A 7,471-nucleotide genomic window follows, 5' to 3' on the forward strand; every position below is an offset into this window, starting at 1 on the left:
AGAAAATTTCTCTCATCAATAGCCAGCAAATCTCAGTACAGATGCACAGGGGCAGCCTCTTCCCCATGGTGGGAACTTAGCGGGGCTAGACAGAAATGTGGAGGGCTGTGCTATATATCTTGTGGGCACACGTACATATTTATTTGTCTAACAATGCACACTTAAATGTCTCTTTTATCCATGTTATCCTCAAAAGGAGAATAAAAATATACACAGATCAGTTTTAAACTTTATCTCTGGCAGCTACCTGGGCCAACATTTATTCACAGAAAATCAATAGGAAAAAAGATTGTACTCAGGATGTTCCTCTCTCAAAACCTCGTCTCACTCTCCTGTAAACCATTTCTCATTTAATTTTCTTTGAAAATTCTTGATCATTTATACACAAAATAAATCAACATCAGTCAAACATGGCATTTTAGAATTTCATTTTATAAAGCTCCTGGTTGGCCTGAACTGGGGCTTATACAGTATCTGGCTAACAAGCAAATGAGATCAGGCAAAAATTGTAGGACAGTAAATAGTCAAATCATCGGCATTTATACATCAGTGAAAGTCAGGGCAGTGAAGCTCAACCTTGGCTGCCACAGCTCACTTAAAGCAATTTTAAAATCATGTTTGGATACAACAGGAATTACTGAAATGTTCATTCACATCTTTATAGACACTTTCATCCAGAAGGATCCATTTGGATGTTACAGACAGAGCTGGGCCAAACCATGCCATGCGAGCAGGGGGGAGGAAACCCAGGCAAGTATTAGCCAAAATGGCAGTATGTGACCTTCTAGCTGGGACCACAGATTTCTTAGCACCACTAACTGCCTTCCCTGGCTTCTCCCCACAGCACCCCCATGCAGAAGGGTAGCAGGCAATCACAGGGCAAATAGCCAATGCACCATGGCTTCTTAGCCTTACTACCCTGGATGAGAGATGTGTGCGGGGCAGTGAGCAGAGCAGAGGGAAAGACCATTCCCAGGGATGGGGTGGGTTTCCCATGGAGCCTTGGTGTCTGTTGGGTTTGTGGGGATTCCCTTTGAAACCTCAGGGTCTTTTGGGGTTGCTGGCTGCATCCCTCCTTTCCCCATTACATTATGCTGCAAACCTCCCTCATTGGTGTTTCTGAAGTACTTTCCCCCTCCCATGTGTTACCCCAGAGAAGGCGAGCATCAGGGCCAGGCTGTTTGGTGTCAGATTAGCCATAAAAGCACAGGATATTGATCCTCTAAGTAGCAGAAGTGGATGGTTCGTATTCGGGGGCTCTTGGAGGGAACACTCATGTGGGAAAGGTTTGCAGGTCACTGGATGGTACCACTGTATCAGCAAAATGCAGTGGTGAGGACAAATTGGGATTTTGGCGATTTGCTCCTTAAGACAGAGGTGCAGAATCTCCACATTTGGGTCTTTCCCTCCTTCTTTAATTTTGCCATACATCGATATGTGATGTGAAATGTGATGGGATGTGAAATGTGAAATAGCATTGTTTCTTTATCTGTTTGGAAGCTGCAACCTGTGTCTGATATTAAAAGAGAATCACCATTACATTTAAGGGAATTAACTTCTGTAATTCTCCATTCACAAAAGAGTTTCTCAGCCTGTTTTTGATTTCAATGTAAAGGCTTCCTTTAGGCTCTTTAGAACAACTCTCTGCAATAAGTTTCATCATAATCTGCTTTGCCATTTACTTTTCCATCAGTGTAACTATTGCACTCTTCTATTAAGGATTTAGCTAAAGCCTCTGTTTTATGCCAGCATTCCTGTGTCAAGAATTCTTTCACACCTGATATTGATAGTGTGTAACCTCTGAACACTTTTAAGTCTAAGTATTCCTTTTTCATTTTGAAATTTTGTGTTTTATAAGCACACAAGCTTTTGGCATCCCGTAACATCTTCCAGACTGCACTGCCCCTATCCGCTAGGTCTCTTCTCAGCTAGAACTCCACATCTTCAAATATGTTGCGTCTCTGTAAAGGAATGAGTGATAATTCTGACAATGTCTCTCTCCACATGTTCTCCAATTCCTTCTCCAGTTCATCATTATTTAATTTACAGTTGCTTTTCCTGCAATGGTTCAGAAGCCCATCCACTTTCTCTTCAATTTTTCTCTTGTACTCTGACAGGACAGAGTCTGTTTTGTGTTGGCCTTTTTTAATATGAATCGCTTCTTGCCACTTGCTGAATGAATAACTCTCCAGTTCATTCCTGAGACTATTGGCACTTCTTCTAAAATCTTCTTTGTACTTTTCTATCAGGTGCAGATTTGCTGCTCCACTTTCAAAATACTGTTGTAAATGATTCAAAATCTTCTCTGCTTCTTGCCTCAGTTTTTCCTGTGCCTCACTCTTTAGTCTGATTGAAAGATTAGGGTCTAGTTTATCTGGTGGCTGATTTTGGATGAAAGTTTCCTTTTCAGATACCCAGAAAGGTATCTCCTTCCGGAAACCCCATTCCCACTCTGCATACTTCACAGACAGCTGGTTATAGGCTTCATCAACAAGGCTGTTTCTAAAGCTGAAAATGAAGTTCTCATGTTTTACAGCATTCCACAGGCTCCTCACCCATTCAAGAAATTGGGGAATGTCCTTGGGAGTTCTCTCTTGTGAACAATCTTTCAGAAATTCAAACAAATATTTCTTTAATTCATAAACCTTTTGACTGTATCCCAAATTCACTGGAGCCATGGGGGAGAGTCCGTGCCACAAAGCAGGAATGTACCAATTGTGTTTTTCCAGATCATAATCCATAATATCAGAAAAATTCATCTCCTTGCATTTCTTTTCCATGTTGGCTGCAACTTTGGTCATTTCATTCAGCTGTTCCAGGAGGTGTTTCCTGTCCCTCATGTTTTGTTCATGTGCAGACACGTCACTGACATTCTGATGCACAAACTGGCAGTTGTTTTTTTTTCCGATTTTCTCCATTCTGAGAAATGCATGGACCACAATTTGCAGAACATCTTTCATTTCAGTGGCATTCTCCATGGCCATGTTAACGATGGTGATGTCACTCAGTCCAGTCACCAGGGTGGCCAGCTCATTGTCATGTTGATAACTATCCTCCAGCTTGGCCATTTCGGGGGCTTTCAAGCCTTCTGTGTCTATCACCAGGATGAAATCACAGCCCAGTTCCTGCTGAAAGTTCCCTGCCACTTTAATGAGTAACATGAAGGCTCCCCGTGTGCATCAGCCACTGCTCACTGCAAACTGCAGGCCGAACATGGTGTTGAGGAGGGTGGATTTCCCAGTGCTCTGTACTCCCAGCACCATCAGAACCAGCATTCTGTACCTTCCCCCCAGCTTGGCATCAAGCTGACTCAGAACATCTGTTACCCACTGCAGTGGGATGTTGGAAATGTCTCCATCAATGATCTCCATGGGAAACCCTTTCAGCATGAGGTCAGCTGCTATGCTTGGGAGATGGGTGAATTGCCTTTGGCTTTCTGCCATTTTACCTTCTTTAACCATTGAGCATTCAGCTTCATAAAACTGCCCCAACTCACGCATGAAATGCTCCACTCCTAAGGAACTGGCAGAGATTAATTTGTCTAACTCTGCAAACATTTTGGGGTCATCTTTTGAGTTTTTGCATTTCTCTTTATATTGATCCCATAGTTTAGAAAGATTCTCCCTAGCAGTGGGATCCAGGCCAAACTTCATCCATTTCAGGAAGTAATGTTTCTCCCTGTGATGTAGGTGTTCTATTCCAGTAATAAATGTAATCAAACCATCAGTAAGGTCATGTTTATTCTGCTGAGCACATAAATCCATTAATTTCTTTTTCAGCTGAGATTTATAGTTCTCCAGTGGGGTGTCTCCTTGCTTTCTCATTCGGCACAGCTCTTTATCCACTTCAGCCAAGTTTCTCCATGTCTCCCCTTGGAGTCTCAGCTTTTCCCTCTTGTACTTTGCCACATCTTTGATTTGTGCAGTGATTTCCTTTGCATATGTGTTTGGGGTCTGACATTCCTTGTTATCCTCATCTACCTGGATGCCTAATTGACGTGCTGTCTCAGCCATGGCTTCTATACTCACTCTCTTGGGAGAAGATTTCATTATGGCTGCTATTGCAGACTGCAGAACTTTTACAAATTGTGCCTTATTTGTGGTACCTCCTTTCCACAGCACATGTGACTTGTTCAGTTTCAGCATCGAGGCTAACTTTTTCAGGAATTCCAGCGTTTGCTTGGCTTTCCCAGCCTGATAATTGAAGATGAAGTAGTATTTAGTGGCTGATCCCTGCAGAGATGATAACAGCGTGCATTCTCTCTCACTGATGCTCTCCGTTAATATGAACACTGCTGAGGAGACCTCTGTTAAAAAGCTGAACTGCAGCCAGTGCAACTCAATGTCTCCCCGCAGGTTTGCAACCACAACAGGCTCTGGGAAAAGATCCAGATTCTCCCTCCCAGCAGGGAAATACCAGGAAATCTCGAGCAGCCCACCTGCGATTTCCCGAGGGATGTTCCCAGACTCCATGTCTCGATGGATGAAGAAATCCTGGTGCTGCTGGGAGGGGATGAGAACCTCATTGAGGAGGTGGGACTTGGAGAAGCTGCAGCTCCCCATCCGCACAAAGGAAATGGTTGGCATTGACATGAGCACCAGGCTCTCCTCTCTGAACCCTCTACTCTCTGACAGGGAGTGCGGCCTCCACTTCCTCACCATGTCCCTCATGGCCCACAGCAGTAGGGTGCACTTGGGGGTGTCGAGGGCAGGTAGCAGCAGAGGGAGAGCAAACTGGCACATGGACATTTTGGACAGGATCTCCTGCTGTAGGAAACTGTCTGAGGAAAGCAGAATGGCACAGAGAACATCAAGGGTGTGCAGGGAATCACTGGTGTCTGTGTCACTGAGAAAAGTAAAATCTTCAGGAATATCCAGCTCCTCTTTGTCCATAGTTAGTGTTTGATCAGTGGGTACCCTGTGCTCAAGGCTTGTGCTTCTTGCCATCCCATTCAGAGCCATGAGCTTCCTGAGGAAATGCCAAGGTAAATCTCCTGTTGTCTGAGGAGGGCAGTTCTTTAGACTTTCTGGTGTGATTTCCAGGACATCTCTCAGCTTTAGTTTCCTGCTTCTGTATTTCTCCTTTTCTAACTTTGACTCGATGTACTGAAGGGCTTTTGGTCTCTCTGCAGAAAGGTAATACAACATAAACACTTTGATAAACTGAAAATGTTTTCAGGTGGAACTCTTACTTTGGTATTAGGGCCATAATGTGAAGGAATTGCAATTATTAAACAAAAATCATGGAGGTCTGCATGCTCCTTATAAGTGACAACCACTTAGAGGGGTCGTGTAGCTGGAGTACTGAAGCACCATTTATCTGGTGCAACCTTCACAGATTTGACCCAACTGTCACACTCTCAGTCATCCTAACTGAAATGCCACACTTATGGAGAGCTACGGAAATTCTTTCAGACAGGTCATGTATTCAACTAGAAATGTGGTTTTGGTTGGCCTAAAATTATTGCAATTTTGATATGAGAGGTTTCAGCCATTCATAAAATGGCCAGAGAAGAAGGAGGAGGTGGTGCTGCTGTTCCCTCCCCCAGTCCTCCCATAACATGTAGCCCAGTGGATGTGGGAAAGCCAAGTTTGAAATCCTGCTCTGAAACAGGTCCCAAATTAACTTTTCTGAGTCACCAAAAATTTCAAAATATTTTAGATTTGGTTTGACGCAAACTAAATATTGTTTTTTAAAGTTTTTTTTTTGGAACCACCACCAAACCAAACAAACACTTACTCATCCAGCTCTGCTCAGTTGCAATGCAGGCAATCCTTCAGGCAATGCATAAATTCTTCCTTCTTTCCACCTCCCTTGTTTACTACTTCACCTGATGGTGTTCTTGTCACCACTTTTCTTCTCAGTACATCACACTAGGGCAGGAAGTGAGGATGAATATGCAGTCAGCTTACTGGCCCACACTAGCAGCATATTCTACCCAGGAGACAGATCCGCAAATGTTACAAAGGCTGAATGATGACTAGAAATTGTAGCAACCAGCATGGAACTTAGAGGGAGGGTCACAAGTTGCAGGAGGGAAGAGTATGGAGAAAGCACCAGCAGGTCAGTCTGTGTGCACATGGCTCGAATGCTAAGCTCCAAGTGCTGCAGCTCTGTAAATAGTTGCTTGAACGAAGGGCTGGCTTAGTTTAATAAGACTGGATCCTCACAGAGGAAAAGATTGATGGATGATATTGAAGCAAATTGAGAACAAACAGACAAAGGCGTATAATTTAAATAACACCAATATCTTGAACACTAGAGGTGTAGAAGCATTCGATGACAAAGTCTGTGAGTACGCTGTTCGAACATTATGCCAAGATGACCAGGCTCATATATGGTGATGAGGATAGAGCCATTGCAAAAACATGCAAGATGGAGTATTTGGGAAGAAAGGCGAAGATCATTTAAATATGTGCCTATAGAATTCAGTACCATGGCTTCCGAGAGATCTTTCTCATACCTGAGCGAGAAGATGCAATAGAGAAGCTTGAACCAAGCAATTCCCCTGGGCTGGACCCCATCTGTGACCATGAGCTAAAGCACTTTGGGAAGAAGGCTAGAGCCAGGTTGTTGGACATCAGAAATTACTCAAGCATAAAAAAGGAAGGTACCTAAATTGATGGAAATCACCAGTTACTGTTTCTCTGAAATCCGGCAAGGATCCCTCTTTTCCAGGCAGCTATTGGCTTATATCTTTAATCAGTCTCCTTTGCAATATAATGGAAAGAACAGTACAGTCAAGGCTTCTATGGTGGCTTCTAAAAGAAGGAAAGGTAGAACCTACCCAAATGGCTTATGGGCCTTTGCACTCAATGACAGACTTGCTGGTGGCCTTCTGGCAGCCTCTTAGCAATGGCTTCCAGAAAAAGCCACCGCAGTCATCAACAGGAGTCTGTTTTAAACTCAGTGCAACATTTAATGGAGTCTGGTATAATAGGCAGTGAGATGGGAGTTTGGTAAAATGCACCTCTTGATAAGAGGTTTCCTACCATACAGGAAAAAAACCCACTAAGATTAAGTTATACTCCTTCAAAGACCATGAGGCCAGGATTTCTTCAGGGCTCAGTATTAAGTCCTGGTGTTTTTTTGCTGCTCTCCTCTGGTCTGTCAGACTACCTGAAATGATTTGAATACACCTATGCAGACGATGTTGCACTTCATACCATGGGTCTTGAAAAAGATATATGGAGAATGGATTGAATGAGGACTTAGAAATCGTAACTAGATGGGCAACGCAACATAAATTCAAGCTCAATCCAGCAAAAACAAAGTCCACCTACTTTACCATAATTATAGGAGGTTCAACTACAGTCCAATCTTCACACTGGCTGGAGAAGGTATTGCTGTTGAGAAAAATCTGCTATACCTTAGAGTGACATTGACACTGTACTCATGTTTGGACCACAGGTCAAAAAGTTGGCAGCCAAAGCAAAGAAGAGATTGGCTCTTCTATAATGTATTGCAGGTA

At 43.3% G+C, this 7,471-nt stretch overlaps 1 pseudogene; it reads right to left on the reverse strand.

Annotated features, from left to right (window-relative positions):
• Window positions 1–1,631: 1,631 nt before the first annotated feature.
• On the reverse strand, window positions 1,632–4,892 carry LOC140913322 (up-regulator of cell proliferation-like; annotated as a pseudogene).
• Window positions 4,893–7,471: the final 2,579 nt, after the last annotated feature.

Source organism: Lepidochelys kempii, chromosome 6 (assembly GCF_965140265.1).
Source record: "Lepidochelys kempii isolate rLepKem1 chromosome 6, rLepKem1.hap2, whole genome shotgun sequence".
Lineage (NCBI taxonomy): Eukaryota > Metazoa > Chordata > Testudines > Cheloniidae > Lepidochelys > Lepidochelys kempii.